We start from the raw sequence: 25,524 nt of genomic DNA, 5'->3' as shown, positions 1-25,524 counted from the left end.
CAATGTGCCCTTTGGTTTCCCTCAGGTAGAAAAGAGAAAACTTACCCAAGTCCCCAAAGCAACCTATTTCAAAACACGTGCCGATAGTATCAAGCTCAAATAAAATATGATTGGATGTGAACTTTGTCATAGAATATTCTGTCACAATGTTGGTCTTTTTACAAGGTTACTACGCCCTTGAGATTTTTGTTCCCCCCAGAATGGGGATATTGGCCATGCCCCAATTAGATTGGTGTTGAAAAGTTTACTGAGCCCCTTTTTGTTTACGGTAAAAACAATGACTGCAGATGCTGGAAACCAGATTCTGGATTAGTGGTGCTGGAAGAGCACAGCAGTTCAGGCAGCATCCAAGTAGCTTCGAAATATCCCGAACAGATAATGCCACCACTAGTATCCTCATATACAGATTAGGATGGACACCACTTTGACCGGGACAATACATCCATCCTAAGACAAACCAAACAAAGACACGCATGAGAATTCTAGAAGCATGGTATTCCAAGCGGAACTCTATCAACAAACACAGAATTAGACCCCATCTTCCACCCCCTGAGAAAAGGAACAGGAAGCAAATTCATCACAGGAAATAACATCACCACCGCAAAGAAACCCAAACATATAAACAGAAAGCAGGATATTTCAGCATTGCTTCGCATGAGGTCCACTGAAGATGTTACCTAGTAAGGTAATGAAATGTCTGGAAATGAACCTTTCAGCTCAGCGAGCAAACCTGCATCCAAAACCTTAGCCTGAGCTACAAACCTTCTCAAAACTTGCTAAGATAATGCCACCGGCCTAAGGGCTTTGACGTCTTTGAAAAAAAAACAGTATAATCAAACAGGAGTGGCCAGCTAGCTGAGTAGCTAGCCTTCATTTAGATTAGAGCTTTTGATTCAGTTCAGCAGCAGCGTGTCTGAAGAAAGGCTGCTGGGGCAAGTCCTGCTGGGTACGCTCTCTCTAACTTCAAGCCTGTAAGCCCTGGTTTGTTTCATTTTTACTCTTTGTGCTAAGGGATGTGTTTATTGGGACTGTTACAAGTATTTTCGGAACAGCACCATTAGGTTAGGATAGTCTGTCAGGTTTTTGGATAGGATATGTTATCCAGTATTCTATTTTTCCGCTCTTTGTGCTTCATTCTGTAATTTTGTAAATGAATTCTGTTTCTTTAAGACTTGGCAGTCTAGCCAGCTAATTCATTCCGGGAATATCCACTATAGACTTACTAAAACAAATAGCAAAGTTATGGTCTGGGCTACCGATTAAAAATGTTGAGGGGTTGGGCCCGGTCTATAACACTTCAAAGCATTAGTTCAATTTCAAAAGAATGTTAACACTAAGTTTGAGCACTTTAAAAGAGAAGAAAATTAGAAATACCTGAATAAAAAGCATTTAAAGTCCTTTAAGTTAATAAACAAGTTATCAAGGATAACAACTCCAATGAGCTTATTTCAAAGAGCTAGTATTACTAGTTAGCAGGACAAAAAGGAAACTAGCGATAATTTCTCCAGAGTAAGGATTGCAAAAATTAAATTTCATTCCCAAAAGCTGGAATTTTAAGCTAAAATGTTGCAAATTATTTTAATTTTAAAACTTCAAACAGCAAGTCTATTAGCATAATATGAGTGTGGATTTATTTTTAGCAAGGCATCCTCACTTCATGCTGTCGGTGCAAAGTAAAAACCTCGCCCCCGTCTCAAAGAAGAAGATAGACCCATTTCTTGGCCTGAATTTGAAAAAGATACACCATGTCTCTCTCAGATAAGGGAATGAATTATCTGCAGCAAAATTAAGTGTAAAATGATGACATAAAAATAGACTCAGTGTGGGTGTGGTGATGCTCTCACATTGAATTACTTTGAATGAACAACTGATTTTTTAAAAAATAGTTTGTTCCTCACTCATCAGATCTTAAATCTCAGGATCCTATCTTGCACATCAATTGAATCTTAAGTTCAACTAAACAAAGATGATTTGTACAAGAGTACTTTTCAGCATTCTGCCCTGAACTGAATCTCCTGCTGCTTTTAAACCCAAAAGATCCTTCTTTGCTGCTAGCTTTAGCTCCCAATAAAAGAGCGTGGCTATTGGCTTCAAACAAAAGCTGGCTGCAATCCTATTGGTGTTTATTAAGACTTAAATATAATAACCCACTGTGATACTTTGACACTGGGTTATTTTTCTCTATTTATGCCAGCTGGCCAAAGTTCCGGTGTTCTCAAGATGTCAACTCATTTATCTCTTTTCAAGTTCTGCAGTTATTTGATTTACTAGAAGTCAGAAAAGCCAGATAGAAAGATTTTTTTCGCTTTAAATAAAAACTTTGGATCGCCTACATTTCCATTTCACAGGTTCATTAATGCCACTCATGTCAGTAAAGGGTATTTTGTTCTGGTTGTTGACAGCATTTTTCTCTATGATGAAGGGAAAAAGAGAAATTGAGGAGTTCAAAGGTGTGAGGCCGCTTAAGCAACCTAAAATAAATGTTAACAATATGCATTATTTCAAACCTCTCCCTTCTACATCATCACTTACTATAATAAGCACACAAAGAAAAAAAAGTCACTCAGTAAGTAACATGAGGCCTTGTGCTCCAGAACGTACCACACTGCTAACCTAGCTGCTCCAATACAGCTACAACACCAGCTATACCAGATGACATGGAAATTTGTCCAGGTAAGTCCTGTACATAAAAAGCAGGATAAACCAAGCTGACCATTTACTACCCCAGGCTACTGTCAATCATGAAATGAAGGTAGGTATCATCAGTGCAATCAAGCAGCATCTGCTTAGCAATAACCTGCTCACTGACTCTCAGATTGGCTTCCACCAAGACCAACTCCTGACCTCACTCCAGCCTTGGTTCAAACAAGAACGAAAGAACGAATTCCAGAACCGAGAGGAGTGTGGCAGGTCTTGACATCAGGGCTGCATTTGACTGGGTATGGGATCAAGGAGCTCTGGTAGAGCTGAAGTCAATGTGAACTGGGGGGAAAAAAAACCCTCCACCAGCTAAAGTCATACCTGGCACATAGGAAGATGGTTACAGTTAATGGAGGTCAGTCATCTCAGCTCTAGCACATCTGGTATAGGAGTTCCTCAGGACTGTGTCAGAGGCAGATCTATCTTCAGCTATTTCAATGACCTTCCCTGCATCAGAAGGTCAGAAGAGCGGATATGCACTGATGACTGTGCAGTGTTCAGCAGAACCCTCAGTCGTACAGACACTGAAACTGTCCATGTTCAAATGCACCAAGAACTGGACAACATCCAGACTGGAGCTTAAAAGTGGCAAGTAACATTCAGGTCACACAAATGCCAGGCAACGACTATCTCCAATAAAAAAGAATTAAACACCACATGCTGACATTCAAGAATGTTACCACCACTGAATCACCCAATATCAACATCCTGAAGGTTTACCATTGACCAGGAATAGAACTGGACTCACCATAAAATAGCAGCTACAAGAGCGGGTCAGAGTCTGGAAATACTGCAGCGTCTCACTCACCTCCTGACTCCCCAAAGCTTGCCCACAATTTACCTGGAAGAGTACAACTCCACTAACACTCAAGAAACTTCAGACCGTCCAGGATAAAGCAGTCCATTTGATTGGCACATTGACTCCATCACCAGCACTCAGTAGCAGCAGTATGTAACATCTACAAGATGCACTGCAGAAATTCAACAAGGCTCCTTAGACAGCACCTTCCAAACCCACAACCACTACCAATCAAGGAGGACAGGGGCAGCAGATAGATGGGAACACCACAACCTGCAAATTCCTCTCCAAGGCTCTCACTAACCTGACTTGGAAATATATCACCATTCCTTCAGTTTTGTTGGACCAATACATGGAATTCTCTCCCTAATGGCATTGAGAGTTTACCCACAGCATACGGACAGTAGTGGTTCAAGGAGGTAGCTCACTACCAACACCTTCTCAAGGGCAATCATGGACCGGCAATAAAATACTGGCCCAGCCAACAACGCCCACATCCCACAAGTGAAGTAAAAAACCAGCATAGCTTCCGAAGCCAATGGATGAATATGGAAACACTTTCCCTGCTGTCAAAAATCATACTACTTCCCCAAAGTATGTACATTAAGCATACACAATACACCGATTGAAGGAAAAGATTGGAATCAAGAAAGCATGGTAATGCAATAGTACACACTAGAAAAAGCAACATCAAAAATGTTGCATACTAAACAGCTCTGCTATAATTTTCATTACATTCCAGGAGTATAAATATTTTACGGCTTCTCATACCAACTAAATCTTAAATATTATCCAAATGTCCCAGCCAATTAAAGTACATTATGGCAAATAGCTGCAGTATGAAGAGAGAATAATCGTGGTATCCCTATAATGCTGAGTCCCTGAGTAGAGGAACATATCGTTCCCTCAGAGAGAAGAAGACAAGTGTCGATGTTCCAAGTATAAAACTGCGGGATTAGAAATAGACTGTGAGAGAGAACAGACAAGAACAAGTGAAAGTTGAGATATTGCTGACTGAAAACGTTCTGAGATACACAGCAGCTGACACCAGGCTGTACTTGCAAACTGAAAAATATCTCCAACTTACTTCCATGATCATAGCAAAAGCTGAAAGGAAATGGACTTAGAGGTAATCTAAATCTATTTGCCAAAGAATAAATCTAGCCTTGAATCAAACTATCCCACTCTTTGATATAAAACATTTGATCTGAACTGACATATTGGTCAAGGTGAGAAGGTTTTTAAATAAAAAAGACTGCACGAGTAATCTCAAAAACACTGGAGAAGCTGTTGATACAACAGAGCTAAAACACATGGTACCACAGAGACAGCACAGGTTCAACATCTGCAATATGGTAAATCTGATTTCAAGCTGACCCAAGAGGGCAGGAAAAGAAGTATTGTGCACAACACTGCAAAGAGGAGGAAAATCCTCGAGTTAATACGCATCACTGTCACCTAGTAAATCACACAAAGACAATGCTAGCTGAGGCAAAGGTTGTAAGTACAGTAGTGTGGAATGCCAATGTAGAATATGAAAGAGGGGAAAGAAAGAAAGAAAGAAAAAAAAGTCTATTTTCAACAAATCAAGACGTCCTTGCTGAAAAAGTGCTAAAGTTAAAAGACAAGCTCCCATAAAAATAAGTTCATTTGACAAAATGGAGATATAGTAATGCTGTCAACATGTGCCAAGAATATGTGCCAGTATAAGGATGAGATGATGCCATTACATTGAACTCGGAAAGCAAACAGATTGACTGTCTTTGACAATAGCTTTTCTATGTCATTTTTTAAAAATCCATACTGTAACAATTTGCTTTATCAACTGTGGAAAATTGGATCTCAAGTACAAATTAGAGACAGGTGTCACAGAGTCAAAGAAATTGTTAAACTTGTGACAAATATTTGCCATGCCATTACTCTGAACCATAATTTTAAATCCACAATATATTCAGGTCAAACAACACCAATAAATATTGTTATAGCTGTTCATCCGTGCAAAGCATAAAAAAAACTTAGGTGAACTGAAACAACTCTGGTTTGGCCATAGCTGTGAGTTCTAGGTGAGACAGAGTTTGTCTTATTTACATTAAAAGTTTAAAAAGGTATTCCAAGCAACCAATTTTCCCAATTTCATACAACAATGTTGTCTATCCCATCTACTTAACCATTCGAGAGATAAGTGCTGCATAATTACTCTAACTCACAAATGTAAAAACAAAATTTGACAACACTCATTTAGCTACACATCTAGATTGGTCAGTCTTGATTTCCTTAAACAGCATCATGCCTGTTTCAGGTAGGTGAAAGTGAGGACTGCAGATGCTGGAGATCAGAGTCAAGATTAGAGTGGTGGTGGAAAAACACAGCAGGTCAAGCAGCATCCCAGGAACAGGAAAATCGACATTTCGGGCAAAAGCCCTTCATCAGGAATTCCCGATGAAGGGCTTTTGCCCGAAACGTTGATTTTCCTGCTCCTGGGATGCTGCTTGACCTGCTGTGCTTTTCCAGCACCACTTTAATCTTGACTCATGCCTGCTTCAGTAGCACAAATACTACTTCCACACTTTCCTGATCTGGTAACCTGCAACTCCAATTCTAAACTCGTGTTTTTCTCGAATTTTTTTTAAATAAACTCGAAGGACCCACAGGACAAATGGCACTTACTTGGACCTATTTCATTGTTCCATTCTATTGTGTATTGATGTACATAGCAAATGAAAATAATTTCTGATCTTGAAACAAACCCGGATGAATAGGAGGACAAACAAATGCAGATGCAACACAATTTGGCTGAATGTGAAGTTATACGCTTCGGTATGAAAAACCAAAAGGAAAAGTATTATTAAAATACTGATATATTAGGAAAGGTCTTTGTCCAACATCCACAGGCAGGTGCAGCAAGCAATTAGAAGAGCAAATGGTACACTGGCTTTCAGTGCAAGAGATCTTGAGTTCAGAAATAGGAATGTCTGACTGCAGTTTTGGTCTCCTAGCTGAAAAGGTACTTGCTGTAGAGGCAGTACAACAGAAGTGCGTTCGACCGATACTAGGGAGAGCGGAATTGTCCCATGTAGAGATCGGTTTAACTTGGCCTGTATTCACTGGAGAAGAAGACGAGGAATCTGAGTAAAAGCTACAAACATTTTTAACAGGGCACAACAGACTAAATGGAGGGAGGATCTTTTCCCTGGTTGGAGACTCTAGGAACTGGGAACAGAGTCTCAAGACCAGGGTAGACCATGTTGGACTGAAATGAAACATTTCTTCACTCATAGGTCACTGAACCTGTAGAATTCTCTACCACAAAAGGAATGTGGACGCCAAGTCACAATACTCAAGAAAGAGGTCACTTACTTTTGAAAATGATTTTAAAGGCATCAGGAAGTATGGGAAAAAAAAGCAAGAATATAGTATTGAGATAGAGGGTCAGTTTGAATGGCAGAGTGGGTTCTATTGGTCTATCCCTGCACCTAGTTTATGTAAGCTCCTGAATATTAAAACCTGGAATCACCTCATAAGCATCAGTATTAACCTGTCAATTTTAAAGCCCTGCATAATTAACCTTCTTAAAATAAAAATCATCTTTCTTCACCCATTTTACAATAATGTTTATTTGTTCACAATAACAGACCTTCCATCAGATGCCCATGGAAAATGCCCAAGTTGCTGCTCTCAGACAGCAGAATTATTCCCTCATCTATCACACTGCCAAACCAGATTCCAACCCTGCTCACTAATGTGTCATTAATTCCACAAGCCCTAACTTTCATTAAATGCCTTCTGAAAATCCAATAGCGAATTACGTTTACTGGCCAACACATATTCACCATTTGGTTACCATCACAAAAGAATTCTGGAGGATACAATGGTTTTCCCAGTCACTTCTATATCCATGCTGACTCCACGTCTGGTCTCCCTGACAATTGAGAATTGATAGTTTTCCACATAATACAATTAGGTATTTTCTCCAAGACAGGAATTAAGCTCACTGGCTCTATGATTATCAGATTCATAATCTCACTGTTTCATTTGAAGTTTATTAAAAATAGGTTTCAGTGTTTGCCAAACATATTTAATAACTATGTACCTGTAAAAGTCAATCAGTAGATGGAAAGAATTCCCAACAAACATACAGCATAGACAATAGGAGAAAGTGAGGACTGCAAATGCTGGAGATCAGAGTTGAGAGGGTGGTGCTGGAAAAGCACAGCAGGTCAGGCAGCATCCGAGGAGCAGGAGAGTCGACATTTCGGTCATAAGTCCTTCATGAGGGAGAGCTTGTGCCCGAAACATCGATTCTCCTCCTCCTAGGATGCTGCCTGACCTGCTGTGCTTTTCCAGCACCACACACACACTATAGGATAGCCATGTTAATCAGCTGAAAAAGTATACTCCAGTATTTAGACTCCATACAAGCCTCCTATCAACATATCTTTTTAAGCCCTCTCCCTCATTAACTTATGTCCCATTACCATATAATGCATGTATAACATTCACCTCAAACATTCCATATCATAGCAAGTTCCAGATTCTCTTTTTTTCCTGAGTATAGAGGTATTCCTTTAATTCCTTATTGGACTAGTTCATGATTATCTCTCAGATATGACCCCTAATTCTGGATTCGATTTACATCTACCCTTTCATAATTTTAGAGATCACTTAAATTTTATTGACCTTAAGGCATCTTTAAATTTTTCTACAGATAACAGATGTTCATATTTCTTCACAGTTCTGGTAAGGACTTGATAGGTCAGAGTGTCTTATTTTGTTCTATAATGATTCTCAGTCTATTATCAGCTTTGAAAATTGTTTTTGTACTGTCTCTCATGCTTCTATCTTTTTGTCATATGGAACTATGCTGAGTATTCGAAGTGTGGCCTAAACAAGGTTCTTATGGTAGGTCAAAATAACCTGCGCTGAAAATGTGTTGCTGGAAAAGCGCAGCAGGTCAGGCAGCATCCAAGGAGCAGAAGAATCGATGTTTCGGGCATGAGCCCTTCTTCATGTCCGAAACGTCAATTCTCCTGTTCCTTGGATGCTGCCTGACCTGCTGTGCTTTTCCAGCAACATATTTTCAGCTCTGATCTCCAGCATCTGCAGTCCTCATTTTCTCCGTCAAAATAACCTGCCTAATTTTCAATCCTCTTCCTTCAGAAATGAAGCCACCTGCCTTGCAACGTATTTCATGAGGTTTAATGAACCTGTATTCCTGTTTTTTATGATTTGTATACAGGTCGTTCTGCTATAACACAACTATTGTGTACCTCTGCAACCTCGCACTATGGAAAACTGCGCTGTAGAAGATTGCTAATAGAAAATTGCTATTAACATTCAGTTAGAAAGTTCGCATTATCCAAACAATGCCCACAAAGTGTCAATCATGTTATAGCCAATTCGCACCCGATGAAACACACATTATAGCAGAACAACCTGTATCTATATCCATAGATCCCTGTTCATCTGTACTCCAATGTAAATTATATTTTTTAAATGTACGTGACCTCCTATCACTTTGCACCATCTCATACTTATTGTACCAAAAGTAATTTGCCAATTACATATTAACAAACTTTTAAAATGTATAAATACACACTTGCCAACGTCCCACCCCCACACACAAAATGAGATTATCCACAAATTACAGCACCACGCTTATGGCTTCAAAATCCAACTTTATGCAAATGTCAGCTGGAGTATTGTAAACAATTCTAGATGCCATATTAGGGGAAGGATGTGAGTGCATTAGAGTGAGTGAAGGAGAGGTTTACGAAAATAGTTTCAGGATGAGACACTTCAGTAATGAGGAAAGATCAGAAAAGTAAAATCGCAAGAAGCTGTTCCTGCTAGTGAAAAGGATCAAAAACTCCGTATTTTAAAGTGTTTTGCTATGGAAGCAATGCAACACGAGAAGAAAACTGTCTGGAAGTGTGGCAGAGGGACGTTCAATCGAAGAATTCAAGACGGTATTAGATGAGCTGTTTCTATTAAAATAATATGCGCAGTTTACAGAGAAAAGGCAGTTGATGAGCACTAAGGTGTTCAGAAAGCCAGTGCAAACAGAATTGGCCAAATGGCCTCCTTCTACACTGCAACAATTCTGATTTGTAAGTAACAGTGGCTCCAGCAATCTTTGTGGACCACCACGTCCCACCAGCGAAAGTAACTATCTTTAATCCCTAACTTGCTTTCTATTTTTATAGCCAGTTTGTTATTCTGCTATTTGTTCCTGGCTCCATATGTTCTGACATTTGTGATGAGCCCACTGTGGAGTACCTCAGAAAGCTTTTTGCAAATTCATGTAAACGATATTCCTTGCATTAGTCTGGTCGCAAATAATTCAGTAAGATTGGTTGAAATACAACTCTTCCTTTCAAAAGGACATTCTGACTATTCCTCGTTTTATCCATATTTTCTTTTGCACCTTTGGTGTGAAGATCTTGATTTCTTTCACCTGACCCACACTGTTAACTGGTCATTAGTAACCTGAATTTGTCATATGACAGGTGAGATGAGATTCAACGTCAAGATGAGATCAGCCACGATCGTATCAAATGGTGGAGCAGGCTCAAGGGCCTGAATTGCCTAGGCCTGCTCTTCTGTTTTCAATGAAGAAGAGTTAAATACCATAATCGGTCTACCAATCTTTGGGTACTGTTCCCTTTATGTAAAAATTTCTTTTGATTATCAATTACCTTCCAAAAAAAGTCTTGCTATCCATTTTAGTTTCTTCTTGTATGGTAACATGCATCATACCAGCCTCCCTCAAACTGAGGCAAAGTAAGTATTCAATATTGTAATTTTGTTAACAATTTCTATTTGTGCATGCCTTATCTCATAATTACTCTTTGTTATTTATGCACCTGTGGAATATTTGCATATTTGACCATTTTGGTTTGTAATTCATTTGCTGTTTTCACAAGACCATTTCAAAATCTATCACATCCTCTGCTTTCTAGTCCATATAGTTAATACATGCTGTTTACTTTAATTACAAAAGGTTTACCCACATCTTTATTTATCCATGTATCTCATTAACTAATACACATACTCATGTGAAAACTAAGTTTCTAAGACTACATTTTTAGCCAAAATGTAGGGTCAGCTTTCACATAATTCCACCCTTGTCATCACGCTGTTATAGAGTTGCCAGGTTAAAAATTCAGTGAGAACCCTGGCCCTAAAAATACCACAAAAATCCTTGACACATGCAGATAAAACAAGCTTAATAGGCACCTTCAATAATGCATTAATTTATGATTCGCCAACAAGTAGACTTGCATCGGGATGAGTTTGACTTCAGCAACTAAACAAACTGAGTTTGAATTTTTCAAAGTAAAACCTGGATGTCATTTTTTACATGAGATTGAATGATGCAGGATAAGCAAAGAGGAACCAGTAGATGTGATATATCTAGATTTCCAAAAGGCATCCAATAAGGTACTACATACAAGGCTACTCAATAAGATACAAGTCCATGGTGTCAGGGATAGTATATGAGGATGGATAGCGAATTGGCTAACTAATAGATTCAGAGAGTTGGTAAGAAGGGTCTATTTTTAGGATAGCAGCCACTGAATGTCACAAGCATCAGTGCTGGGGCCACATGTATTAATAACATGGGTTGATAGACGAATCCCAAAGAAAAACCTAGCATCCAAAAATCAGCTGGTAATAGGTAAGGCAAATGAATTGTTAGCCTTTATTTCAAAGGTAGTAGAATGCAAAAGTAGAGAAGTCTTGTTCAAACTATATACGGCACCAGTCAAACTACACCTGAAGTACTGGGAACAGTTTTGGTCTCCTTACCAAAGCAAACATACACGAGCATGATAAGAGAGTAAGAGAAGATTCACTAGGTTGGTCACAGCTATGGAGAGATTTTATGAGAAGTCGAGTAGGTTTAGTTTGTATACATTGGAGTTAAGAAGAATAACAGGACACCTTATTGAAACATGAGTCAAGAGCGAGGTGTTGCAAAAGCACAGCAGGTCAGCAGCATCCGAGGAGCAGGCATAAACCCTTCATCAGGAAAGGTGTCAGAAAACCTTATTGAAACATACATGATTCAGAAAGGGCTTGATAAGCGGAGAGGTTTATCCCCCTTCATGGCACAGTCTAGGATCACAGTGCAGACGCTCAGAGTAAGGAGTTGCCTATTTAAGACAGAGGTGAGGAGTATTTTTTTCTCTCAGTGGTGAATTGGGATTCTTTACCACTGAGACCTGTCAAAGCTGATCATGAAGTATATTCAAAGCGGAGATAGATATTTCTAATTAATAAAGGAATGAAAGATTAAGCAGGAGAGCGGAATTTAGGGTCATCAGATCAGCTACGTTCTCATTAAATGGTGGCACAGACTGAATGGCCTCTTTCTGATTCTCCATCTTATGACATTTGTAGTAATTCACTTTAAGCAGAACGTACTTCTCCTGCTGTAAGCAGGAAACACAGCTGTCAATTTGAGCAAAGCAGGCTCCAACAAACAGCAACGCAATAATCAGAAAATCTTTGTACCGCTGATTGAGGGAGAAGTATCAGCAAGACTAGAAATAACCTCCCTATTCTTCCTCAAAAACGTGCCGTAGGATTTCTGCCTCCATTTGTGCTGCCCCAGAATTTAACAGCTCATTCAAAAGACAGTACAATCAACAGTGCAGCACTCCCTTGGTAATGCACTGAAATGTCAGCCTAGATTTTTGTGCTTATATCCTGAAGTGTCACTTGAAGCCACAATCTTCCGACTCTGAGCTGAGGGCACTACCAACTGAGCCACACTATTTGCTAACATACCATTTACTTACTATATCTTCTGTTGCCTTTGCAAGTGTGTCACAGTCCTGCAGTAAAAAAAATTCAGCTCCCTCCTCAACCTGAAAATAAAGACTATCTTAAACACAATTTTTTGAAAAAAAATTTGAGATAACCTTCAGAGAAACAACATTTCCATCAAAGTTAACCAGAAAACTCATATACTTTGTCCATTGTTTCCCATCTTCAAAAATATCAGTAAAAAATCAGCCCACAATTTTTTTCTGCCAAGACTGGGCCTCTAGTTTACGCTTCTAAATACTGCAATCCAACCTTAAAAATTATATACAAATCCATTCTGCACACAATTCAAATGACAACACATCACAAATTACATTATGTCATTGACATCTGTGACACAAAAGATAGCAACTTGGTCCATTGCTGCTGCAACCCACTCACTTACCAGTTCTTGGTCCAATGCTTAAATGGATATGCACTTGAAGTGCCACAACCTAAATCACTGTCAAATGATGAGAACTTCAGTCCCTACTACTCTTTCAGATAGCAAACTGCAGATCCCCTCCACCCGCTGGGTAATATCACAAATTCCTTCTAACCCTCCCCAAATTACTGTAAGTTTATGACTTCATATTAGTGACCCCTCCAAAAAGGAAATGAGCCTTTTCCCAACCACTGTCTTCACCGCTTCATTTTATGCACCTCACTCAGCACCTTTAAAATCACAGGGAAGTGGCTGTGAGGTATGTCTGATCAGGCATGAGCCTATCAAATGGCTGGCAGGCTCAACAGGCCAAATGGCCCAACCCTGTTCCAAGTTCTCATGATGTTCTATTCCAAAGAAAACATCAACCTATCCATTCTTTTCTCTCAGCTAGTTTTCCTGTTCTGACAACATATTTTGTTTTATGCATCACATCCTTCCTGAAACGCAGATATCACACGTGCATAACGTTCTCTAGCTGTGACCAAACTAGTGCACTGTCCAGTTGTATCATAATTTCCCTGCTCTTTTATGCTTCAGCCAAAGTCTCTGCATATCTCTTTGACCATTGTTTGCAACCTTTTGGAGACTCCAAGGTCCCTCTGCTGCTCTATGTTACTCAGACCCCTATCATTAAACGATAATCCTTTGCCCAAATGCATTTCTCTGCATAGAATTCTATTTGACTCCTTTCTGCCCACATGACCGGTCCATATATACCTTCCTGAAGTCTATAGCTTTCTTTCTCACTATTAACCTTGTTATCAATGAACTAATGCCGCTCTATTGCTTGCCAACTGCTTGGCAACCCAGTCAGCCAATCCAAACCTACAAGACTAGATACGTAAGAGATTGTTCAGCCTGTGGAGGAAAAACTATTGCATAACACTGATCTCAAACACCAACATGTTTTTTGAACCATCTAATCAGTGTTTCCAAAGCCATGTCAACTTGAAAGAACAGTTCATTCTGCTAATTCACTGCACAGCAGGAAGGTAGTTATTTATTAACTGCATTACAAAAAGGTCTTAAAGAGAACGTTACAGCACAGTGTAGGCCCTTCAGTCCTCGATGTGGTGGTGAAATTTTATGCTACTCTAAAGATCAAACTAACCTACATACCCTTCATCCATGTGCCCATCTAAGAGTCGCTGAAATATCCATAAATCTAAATTAAGGATCTGACTTTACTACCACTACTGTCAGTGCATTCTGTGGACCCATCACTTTTTGTGTAAAGAACCGACCTCTGATAGTTCCTCTAAACCTTCGTCCAATCATCTTAAAATTATGGTCCCTCATGATAGCGATTTCCACCCTGCGAAAAAGTCTCTATCCATGCCTCTCAACACCTTGTACATCTCTATCAATTCACCTCTCATCCTTTTCCACACTTTTCATTGAATGCCAAAGCTATACTTCAAGAACATAAGCAAAAAACACAGTGCATTTCAGTAACTTTCATACAGGTGATAAGCATTAGGAATATTGTCTAAATGGTCATGTTTGTAACTTGGATAACGACAGACAGGAACATGCAGAGAAGATAGATTTCACTTCAAACTCTACACCATCATATTTGAGCTCACTCCAGGTGCATGCCAAATCAAAAACCAGGCAAGCCATTTCTCAAACAATTTGATGCTTTATGCCTTCTTTGCACCCTCACAGAAGCACCAGGCAGCAAATCTCCTAAATTCAGCGTTTCTGAACCTTGCTTAAAGTTCATTGCCCTCAGGTTCGAAACAAAACCACAAAAATGGGCTGCAAAAGCAGCTCTGCATTCTGGAAAGCTACATCGAGTAATTTATGAGGCATATTCTTACAGATTGAACCTTTTCAATCCAGGTACAAACTGATGACTGGCAATTTTATGACCAGGTTCCACCTGTGTCCGTCTCGTTGCTCCATGCGATCAACCTTTAAAGTTCAAGTTATTCTATATCTGAAGGGACATTTTTTTTTCTCTCTCTCTCTCCTTTAAAAAGCTGCCGTGCCCCAGTGCTTTTGCTTCATAAAACTAATGCAAAAAATTCTACAAAAGAATGCAAACCTGTCACGCCCTACCCGGACCAGAGACCAGTTGGACGAGGAAATCGCATCAACCTGCCTCTTGTTGCAGGGCGCCTCCAGTCATCCTGTCAACATCATGCCTTATCTGTGGCTATCAATTCACACGTGAAATCGCAGTATTTCAACATATTCAGAAAGATCAATGCTTTAAACTGTTTATGCACTTTTTTTTTGCTCGCATACGATGGTGAAATCACAATTGCAAAGTAAACACATTTTACACCCTCGCGAGGTGCAGATGCAAGCAGTCTGCAATAAAAATTCCTGTGTGTCGAACATTTTATGCGCAATATTTATATTCCAAAAATGTGCAGTCTTCCCATACACCCTTTTAAAAAAAAGCCTCGGACTGGATTTATTATCTAACTGATCTACGAGCCAGGACAGGCAACTGGTCTTCAAACGCATGCTTTGTTTACAAATAGGAAACTCTGGGAACAATCACGGGGCCAGACACTGGTGGTGCGGCATGTAACCCCACACGCCTTCAAAAACAAAAGCTGCATTAACAACACTTGACAACACCTATAAACATGGCTTTGGTTTAAAAAAAAAGAACATGATTTTTTGAAACACACTGTAAATCAGGAAACATCCTCCACACAAAAGGCGTCGATACATTCCAGCTTTTGGGGGGAGAAATGTGACAAACCTTTTGCATTTGTGGTCAGTATAATTAAACAAAGACCAAATCTGACAAGAGAGAATTTCCTGGCAAGAGTTTTTTTTTAAATTTAGGGGAAGTTTACATAAATATCCCATCATTATGGCGATGGCTAACTTATGGGGCATTTCACTGCCATAGATCTATCGAAGCTGAGGAATTGATTTATTTCTGAGGATTCGTCCAGTGAAAACACAGGGGTTGGATTAAGAAATAAGAAAGGAATGATCACTTGATGGGATAGCACTATCGACCCCCCAATAGTCAAAGGGAAATTGAGGAGCAAATATGTAAAGAGATTGCAGGTATATGTAGGAATAATAGGATTGTAATTGGAGGGGATTTCAACTTTCCAAACATAGCCTGGGACTGGCCATAGTGTTAAATGTTTAGTGTGTTCAAGAAAATTTTATTTTATCAATACATAAATGTTCCATTAGAGAATGAGAATGAGCTAAACTTCACCTTCTCCTGGGAAATAAGACAGGGCAAGCGATTGAAGGGTTAGTAGAGGAGCACTTTGGGACTAATGATCATAATTCTGTTAGAACAGAAGGGAATCATTTTGGACATGAACAACTGAGATCAAATGAATCTTGATAAGCATAGGGCATTCTTCAGAGAGAAATCAGGAAGGCAAAAAGGGGATTAAAAAGCAGCCTTGGCAGATAAAGTTAAGGATTATCCAAAGAGATTCTATATGAACATTAAGAACAAAAGAGCAGCTAGAGACAGAGTAGGGCCCATTAAAGATCATTGAGGTCATCTTGGTGTTGAATGCCAAGCAATGGAAAAGATATTAAATTAATATTTGGTGTCAGTTTTTACTGTTGAGAAAGAAATGCAGATGAGTGAATTCAGGAAAATAAATATTGATATTTTGAAAACAGTCACATTACAAAAGAGGAAGTGTTGGAGGTCTTACAAAGCATAAAGGTGGATATATCTCCAGGACTTGATCAAGCGTAACCCAGGATATTGGGAAAGTTAGGAGGAAACTGTGGACTCCTAGCAGAAATATTTGTATTATCTATAGCCACATGTGAGGTACTGGAGGACAGCTAATGTGCCTTTAAGAACTGTCATAAGGAGAAGCCTGGGAACTATAGACCTGTGAGTCTGACATCAGTGGTGGGCAAATTGTTGGAGGTGTTTCTGAAAGGTAGGATTTACGTGCATTTGGAGAGGCAAGGAATGATGAGGGATAGTCAGTATGATTTTGTGCAAGGGAAATTGTCTCTCACAAACTGGAATGAAAGACTGATGAGGGCAGAGCAGTAGATATTGTTTACTTGGACAGTAGTAAACCCTTTGATAAGGTTCCACATTGTAGACTAAATATTAACGTTAGATTACATGGGATTCAGGGTGAGCTTACAAATTGGAGGTGCAGGAAGGTTGTTTTTCAGAATGGAGGCTTGCGACCAGTGGTGTCCCATAGGGATCAGTAGAGGGTCCACTGTGGTTTGTCATTTATATAAACTAGTCAGATGAGAATACAGGAGGCATGGTTTGCAGATGACATCAAAATTGGTGGTATAGTGGACTGTGAAGAAGATTGTAATGAGATCTTGATCAGTTCGGTCAATGGGCTGATATGTGGCAGATGAGTTTAATTTGGATAAAATGGAAGGTGTTGCATTTTGGCAAAACAAACTAAGGCAGGACTTATACAATTATGACACAGCTCTGGGTAGTGCTGTAGAACAGAGACACCTAGGGCTTCAGGTACATAATTGTTTGAAATTTTCTTCACAGGATATTTAAGTAGTTGTTTTGCACACTTGCCTTCAGCGCTCAGACATTTAAGTATAGGAGTTGGGATGTCATATTGCAGTTGTACTGGACACTGGTGAGGCAACTTCTGGACTACTGTGCAGTTCTGGTCACCCTGTTATAGGAAGGATATTATTAAACTGGAAAGGATTCAGAAAAGATTTACCAGGGTGTTGCCAGGAATGGAGGGTTTGAGTTTTAAAAATAGGCTAGGACTTATTTCACTGGAGCGTAGAAGGTTAAGGGGTGACCTTACAGAGGTTTATATGAGGGGCATAGATAAGGTGAATAGCAAAGGTCTTTTCCCTAAGGTGGGGAGTTCAAAACTAGGGAACATACCTATAAAAGGTAAGAAGAGAAAGATTTAAAACGACATGGAGGAAATGTTTTTTCAAATAAAAAGAGTGGTTCATGTGTGGAGTGGACTGCCAAAGGACGTGGAAGATGCAGGTATAGTTACAACATTTAAAAGACATTTGGATTCGTGCATGAATAGGAAAGATTTGGAGGAATATGGGCAGGTGGGACTAGTTTAGTTTGGGAACACGGTCAGGGTGGACTAGTTAGACTGACGGGTCTGAATCAATGCCCAATGACGCTATGAAGTCTCTGAACGTGGGTTATAAACTACACACAATTAAAGTCAACAGCTACATCTTATGACAAATAGCATTAAACAAGACAGCATTGCCGTACATTAGACTAAATGTTGCCTATAACAGCAAAGAATTGCAAATACAAGACCTTTCGATCTGTGTCCCAGCAGCTAAAAGCTCAACTGCCTGAAAACAAAAAGACCTTCTGCGATAAAACTATCTTTTAACCATTTCTCCTTCAACACAACATGAACAAGGATGCAATTTTCCTAATATTACTGATTGCATGAAACACTGAAACCCGCAAACAAAGGAGTGGGGAGGGAGGGGAAAGAATAGCAATGAGTGACTCGCATGAAGTAAATACGATCATTCAAACCTATTTAAAATGTTTCCATTTAAAAGAATATATTTTGCAGGACAACCTTTATCAACAGTACAATTTGCGACTCGACCCAGACCAGATTTGAAATAAAATCCGCCATTAAAACGAACATAAGTGCATGCTATAAATAGAACGCCGACGATTTTCTCTGCAATTATGGATACAGTCAGACTTTAGTTCCAAAGCATTTACAATACCACTTTTCACACAGAGGGTCGACATTGGAGGGTCACAATTAGCTGGGCATCGATATAAACTCCTGAAATATGTTTGAATTGGAGAAACTGCCTTCTTTTTTAAAAAAAAATCTCCCCCCACCTTCCCTTCAGATTGCAAATGACAGGGTGTTTCACAGCAAACAAAAGAATCCCCCAAACTGATAGAGCCGGAGCCGCAGATATATCGAGGCACAATTACCAGAGAAGAGAGAGTCTGTCAGAATTCAGACAGAAAAAGGCACAAAACTCCCAAAACAACACAACAACTGATTAAATCCAGGATGTCGCAATGGCCTGCACATAACAGGAGCGGGGTGGAAGAAAACAAACCAAAATTACGCACAATTTGGATGAAAAAAAAGAGATGAACACTCTCGTTATGTCCTTGGATTGTGTCTGAAGAGCCGCTTCGCTGACCCCAGAAGCAGAAAGCTGGCTGGATTGAGGGCAGTTCTCCTAATCAGACCACAGAGCCCACCACACAGAGAGAATGCGATTGAGGAACAGAACTCAATGAGCTCTGTGAATATTACAGGAGGTCCCGGGGGAGGGGGGCGGCAGTCCCAGCTGGGGGCGGGAGGACTGTCTACGGTATTTACAGAACAGAAAACCAGAGACACCTCACTCCCAAAGCTTGTAGATAAAGGGGGGGGAAGAGGGATGGGAGGAAACATGGGGGGGGGGTTAGGGGTAAGCAAATTGTGCCGAAGGGTGGGGGAATAGAAGAGACAGACTCCTGTGGGACAGGGTTATGACAGAGTTGTTGCACTGCAGTGGGGTGAACTGCTTTGGCTTGGAGTCAAAAGGTCCAACTGCAGTTTCACTTGACAGCTCAGGCAGTGTGTTCATCGTGTGGTTAAAACATCAGGCAGTACCCCCCCCCCCCCCCCATAGCACAATGGCATGGGGGTCAGACCGACTGTGGGGGTGGAGCTCACAAGCCCCTGGTGAGACAGACACCCTGCCCTGTTCCAGGATAAACCAGCAGTGGAGACAAACCTAAACACAGGATTCATCTCTGTCCCCAACGTTCAACTCTCACCTGCTCCAGAGGGGTGTCATCACATCCCTGTGAACATGTCCAGTGGAAAATATGGACAAGCGGAGCCACCTGACCAATGGTTAACTCTCCTGCTCCTCGGATGCTGCCTGACCTGCTGTGCTTTTCCAGCGCCACTCTAATCTAGAGTGTGGGAGGAAATGCCCTGAGAGAGAGTTACACCTCCTCAGGGAAGGGGGCCTTTATACACATACACATTGCCCCCCCCCTCATCCCCAGGGTAGGGGCCATTTACACAAATCCACCCCCCCCCCCCCATAAAGGAAAGCATTTATATACATACACATTGCTTCCCCATCCCCTCCGAGAGAAGGGGTTTTTATACACATACACATTGCCCCCATTTCCCCAGAGGATGATAGCATTTATACACATACACATTGTTCCCCCCCCCCCCACCCCAAGGGAAAAGGGCATTGAGACACATACAACACCCCCCCCCCCAGGGTGCAGTCTAATTGCGGCTGTACCCAGAGCCCAGCTTGGTGTACAGGATCTCCCCAAGCCCTTCACCACCAGATGCTGTTCATCCCACTCACCTCCTCTGAACCCCCTTTCCCTTCAGCTCTCACTCCCCCATCTCCCCTTCCCCATTTGCTCCCCCTTCCCCAGTGTGTTCCCCACTCTTCCCCCCCCAGTGTAGCCCCCCCTCCCCCAGTGTTCCCCCCTCTCCCCCCACGTTTCCCCCTCTCCTGCCGCAGTGTGTCCCATCCCCAGTGTGTTCCCCCCTCCCCCGTGTGTTGCCCCTCTCACACCCCAGTGTGTCCCCTCTCCCCCTCACCATTTCCCCCAGTGTCCCCCCCAGTGTGTTTCCCCCTCACTGTGTTCCCCTCCAGTGTGTTCCCCCTCACCCCTCCCCCCACTGTTCCCCCTCCCCTCCAGTGTGTTCCCCCCGTGTGCTCCCCCTCACCCCAGTGTTCCCCCTCAAGTGTGTTCCTCCTCGCCCCTCCCAGTGTTGCCCCTCCCCCCAGTGTGTTCCCACTCCCCCCAGTATATTCCCCCTCACCCCACCCCACCCCCAGTGTGTTCCCCCTCCCCCCACTCCACCAGGGTGATCCCCCTCCCCCCACTCTCCCCAGGGTGATCCCACTACCCCCAGTGTGTTCCCCCTCACGCCTCCCCCCCCAGTGTGTTCCCCCTCACGCCTCCCCCGTAGTGTGTTCCCCCTCCACCCCTCCCCAATGTGTTCCCCTCTCCAACTCCCAGTGGGTTCCCCCCTTTCCCCCCAGTTTGTTCCCCCCCCCAGTGTGTTCCCCCTTCCTGCCCCAGTGTGTTCCCCCCTTCTCTCCCCCCAGTGTGTTCCCCCCTTCTCCCCCCCAGTGTGTTCCCCCTTCCCCCCCCAGTATTCCCCCCCTCAGTGTATTCCCCCTTCTCCCCCCCAGTATGTTTCCCCCTCCCCCTAGTGTGTTCCCCCTTCCCCCAGTGTGTTCCCCCCTCCCCTCCCCTCCCCTCCAGTGTGTTCCCCCCATGTGTTCCCCCTCAGTGTGATCCCCCTTTATGCCCCAGTGTGTTCCCCCCTCCCCTCCCCTTCCCCCCAGTGTGTTTCCCCCTCCCCCAGTATGTTCCCCCTCGTGTGTTCCCCCTTCCCCCAGTGTGTTCCCCCCTCCCCTCCCCTCCCCTCCAGTGTGTTCCCCCCTCCCCCAGTGTGTTCCCCCCATGTGTTCCCCCTCAGTGTGATCCCCCTTTATGCCCCAGTGTGTTCCCCCCTCCCCTCCCCTCCAGTGTGTTCCCCCCTCACCCAGTGTGTTCCCCCCATGTGTTCCCCCTCAGTGTGATCCCCCTTTATGCCCCAGTGTGTTCCCCCCTTCCCGTTCCCCCTGTGTGTTCCCCCTTCTTGCCCCAGTGTGTTTCCGCCTTCCCCCCCCAGTGTTTCCCCCCCTTCTCCCCCCCAGTGTGTTCCCCCCCTACTACCCCCCCTAGTGTGTTCCCCCTCCCCCCCCAGTGTCCCCCCAGTGTGTCCCCCCCCTACTCCCCCCAGTGTGTTCCCCTCATTCTCCACCCTCCCCCCCTAGTGTGTTCCCCCCCAGTGTGTTTCTGTCCCCCCCCCAGAGTGTTCCCCCTCCCCCCAGTGTGATCCCCCCAGTGTGTTCCACTCATTCTCCCCCAGTGTGTTTCCCCCCCAGTGTGTTTCCCCCCTCCCCCCAGTGTGATTCCCCCCCAGTGTATTCCCCCCAGTGTACTCCCCCCTCCCCCCAGTGTGTCTACCCCCCGTGTACTCCCCCCAGTGTGTCTCCCCCCTCCCCGCGTACTCCCCCCCCGTGTATTCCCCCCCCGTGTATTCCCCCCTCCCCCCAGTGTGTCCCACCCGTGTATTCCCCCCTCCCCCCAGTGTGTCCCACCCGTGTATTCCCCCCCTCCCCCCAGTGTGATCCCCCAGTGTATTCCCCCTCCCCCCAGTGTACTCCCCCCTCCCCCCAGTGTGTCCCCCCCCAGTGTGTTTCCCCCCCAGTATTCTCCCTCCCCCCCAGTGTCCCCCCTCCCCCCCAGTGTGTTTCCCCCCAGTGTTCCCCCTCCCCTCCAGTGTGTTTCCCCCCAGTGTTCCCCCTCCCCTCCCCAGTGTGTTTCCCCCCCAGTGTGTTTCCCCTCGCCTCCCCAGTGTGTTTCCCCCCCAGTGTGTTTCCCCCCCCAGTGTGTTTCCCCCCCCAGTGTGTTCCCCCTCCGCCCAGTGTGTTCCCCCTCCGCCCAGTGTGTTCCCCCTCCGCCCAGTGTGTTCCCCCCAGTGTGTTCTCCCTCCCCCCAGTGTGTTCCCCCTTCTCCCCATCTACCCCATCTACCCCCCAGTGTGTTCCCCCTTCTCCCCCCAGTGTGCCCCCCCCTCCTCCCCCCAGTGTTCCCCCCCGTGTGTTCCCCCGCCCTCCCCCCAGTGTGTTCCCCCCTCCTCCCCCCAGTGTGTTCCCCCCTCCGCCCAGTGTGTTCCCCCTTCCCCTCGTGTGTTCCCCCCTCCACCCAGTGTGTTTCCCCTTCCCCTCGTGTGTTCCCCCCTTCTCCCCCATCTCCCCCCCCCAGTGTGTTCCCCCTTCTCCCCCATCTCCCCCCCAGTGTGTTCCCCCTTCTCCTCCATCTCCCCCCCAGTGTGTTCCCCCTTCTCCTCATGTGTTCCCCCTTCCCCCAGTGTGTTCCCCCCCCGTGTGTGTTACCACCCCAGTGTGTGTTTTCCCCCTCCAGTGTGTCCCCCCCAGTGTGTTCCACCCTCCTCCCCCCAGTGTGTTCCCCCGTCCTCCCCCCAGTGTGTTCCCCCCTCCCCCCAGTGTGTTCCCCCCTTCCCCCCAGTGTGTTCCCCCCTTCCCCCCAGTGTGTTGCTCTCCCCCTCCCCCCAGTGTGTTGCTCCCCCCTCCCCCCAGTGTGTTGCTCCCCCCTCCCCCCAGTGTGTTCCCCCCTTCCCCTCCAGTGTGTTCTCCCCCAGTGTGTTCCCCCTCCCCCCAGTGTGTTTCCCCCCTCCCCCCAGTGTGTTTCCCCCCGTGTATTCCCCAGTGTGTTTCCCCCCGTGTATTCCCCAGTGTATTCCCCAGTGTATTCCCCCCCGGGTATTCCCCCTGTGTATTCCCCCCTCCCCCCAGTGTGTTCCCCCCCGTGTATTCCCCCCAGTGTACTCCCCCCAGTGTACTCCCCCCTCCCCTCAGTGTGTTTTCCCCCCCCCCAGTGTACTCCTCCCTCCCCCCAGTGTACTCCTCCCTCCCCCAGTGTGTTTCCCCCCCCCAGTGTACTCCCCCCTCCCCCCAGTGTGTTTCCCCCCAGTGTGTTCCCCCCCCCAGTGTGTTCCCCCCCCCAGTGTGTTCCCCCCCTCCCCCCAGTGTTCCCCCCCAGTGTGTTCCCCCCCCAGTGTGTTTCCCCCCCCCAGTGTGTTCCCCCCCAGTCTGTTCCCCCCCAGTCTGTTCCCCCCCCAGTGTGTTCCCCCCCCAGTGTGTTCCCCCCCCCAGTGTGTTCCCCCCCCCCAGTGTGTTCCCCCCCCCCAGTGTGTTCCCCCTTTCCCCCTTCCTCCCCCCAGTGTGTTCCCCCCTTTCCCCCTCCCCCAGTGTGTTCCCCCCTTTCCCCCTCCCCCAGTGTGTTCCCCCCAGTGTGTTCCCCCCTTCCCCCCCCCCAGTGTATTCCCCCTCCCCCCAGTGTGTTCCCCCTTTCCCCCCCAGTGTATTCCCCCTTCTCCCCCCCAGTGTATTCCCCCCTTCTTCCCCCCCCCCAGTGTGTTCCCCCCTTCTTCCCCCCCCCCAGTGTGTTCCCCCCCCAGTGTGTTCCCCCCCCAGTGTGTTCCCCCTTTCCCCTTCCCCCCTTCCTCCCCCCAGTGTGTTCCCCCCTTTCCCCCTTCCCCCCCCAGTGTGTTCCCCCCTTTCCCCCTTCCCCCCCCAGTGTGTTCCCCCCTTCCCCCTCCCCCCCCAGTGTGTTCCCCCCTTTCCCCCTCCCCCCCCAGTGTGTTCCCCCCCTTTCCCCCTCCCCCCCCAGTGTGTTCCCCCCTTTCCCCCTCCCCCCCCCAGTGTGTTCCCCCCTTTCCCCCTCCCCCCCCAGTGTGTTCCCCCCTTTCCCCCTCCCCCCCCAGTGTGTTCCCCCCTTTCCCCCTCCCCCCCCAGTGTGTTCCCCCCTTTCCCCCTCCCCCAGTGTGTTCCCCCCTTTCCCCCTCCCCCAGTGTGTTCCCCCCTTTCCCCTTTCCCCCTCCCCCCCCCCCCAGTGTATTCCCCCCTTCTTCCTCCCCCCAGTGTGTTCCCCCCCTTTCCCCCTTCCCCCTTCCCCCTTCCCCCCCCAGTGTATTCCCCCCTTTTCTCCCCCCCGGTCCTCCTGCTACTCCCGGACACTCACCTTCACTCTGACTCTGACTCTGACTCTGACTCTGACTGTACCGGGCTCGGGGACACGGACAGAGCCGGCGGCGGACAATCCACCGACTCCGGCCCCGCTCACCGACTGCGCAAAATAAACCAACGTCAGGCTAACGTGCGCGCCCCCGAGGCCGGGCGGGAGCGGGCCCGGTGCGCGTGCCCGCCGCTTAGCGGAAACGCGCTGTGACTCGGTCCAGCTTGAAGTGAATTCGGGGGGAGGGGCGAACATGGAGCGGCGGAGCATTATTCCTGCTCAGTTTTCCCATTTCATCTCTCCTTTTCCTTCCTCACTTTCTGTTTATTATTCCTCCTTTATTTTCTCATTCTGTCTCTCCCTTCAGTGTGTCCCCCCACTGCTGGGGGGAGAGTTACACCCCCTCAGGGAAGGGGGGCTTTATACACATACACATTGCCCCCCCCCCTCTCCTTCCCAGGGTAGGGGCCATTTACACAAATCCACCCCCCCCCCATAAAGGAAAGCATTTATATACATACACATTGTCCCCCATTTCCCCAGAGGATGATAGCATTTATACACATACACATTGTTTCCCCACCCCAAGGGAAAAGGGCATTGAGACACATACAACCCCGCCGCCCCCAGGGTGCAGTCTAATTGCGGCTGTACCCAGAGCCCAGCTTGGTGTACAGGATCTCCCCAAGCCCTTCACCACCAGATGCTGTTCATCCCACTCACCTCCTCTGAACCCCCTTTCCCTTCAGCTCTCACTCCCCCACCTCCCCTTCCCCATTTGTTTCCCCCCTTTCCCAGTGTGTTCCCCCTCTTCCCCCCCCACCCCGTGTTCCCCCCTCCCCTCTCCAGTGTGCCCCCCCTAGCCCGCCCCAGTGTGCCCCCTCTCGCCCGCCCCAGTGTGTCCCCCCCTCCCACCCCAGTGTGTGTCCCCCTCCTGCCCCAGTGTGTCCCCCCCCCCTCTCCTGCCCCAGTTTGTCCTCCCCCTCTCCCGCCCCAGTGTGACCCCCAGCCCCAGTGTGTCCCCCCCTCTCCCGCCCCAGTTTGTCCGCCCCCCCTCCCGCCCCAGTGTGCCCCCCTCTCCCGCCCCAGTGTGACCCCCAGCCCCAGTGTGTCCCCCCTTCTCCCACCCCAGTTTGTCCCCCTCCTCTCCCGCCACAGATTGTCCCCCCCCCGCCCCAGTATGCCCCCCTCTCCAGCCGCAGTGTGTCCCCCCCCTCC

At 45.8% G+C, this 25,524-nt stretch overlaps 1 protein-coding gene across 4 annotated transcripts in view; it reads right to left on the bottom strand.

The window, feature by feature from the left end:
• The window catches only part of mapk8a (mitogen-activated protein kinase 8a), a 118,845-nt gene extending 94,393 nt beyond the window's left edge, over positions 1-24,452 (bottom strand). For 3 of the 4 annotated variants that reach the window (XM_072583177.1, XM_072583178.1, XM_072583176.1), the window contains exon 1: positions 24,313-24,452. The gene's annotated coding sequence lies outside the window, so the exon portion shown is untranslated. Of the gene's footprint in view, positions 1-18,810; positions 18,994-24,312 lie in introns of those variants that run through there. The other variant, XM_072583179.1, reaches the window with a different exon arrangement.
• Positions 24,453-25,524: the final 1,072 nt, after the last annotated feature.

Source organism: Chiloscyllium punctatum, chromosome 13, assembly GCF_047496795.1.
Source record: "Chiloscyllium punctatum isolate Juve2018m chromosome 13, sChiPun1.3, whole genome shotgun sequence".
Taxonomy (NCBI): Eukaryota; Metazoa; Chordata; class Chondrichthyes; order Orectolobiformes; family Hemiscylliidae; genus Chiloscyllium; species Chiloscyllium punctatum.
Note: the sequence above shows the minus strand (reverse complement) of the source record. Positions and strands in the feature narration are given on the sequence as shown.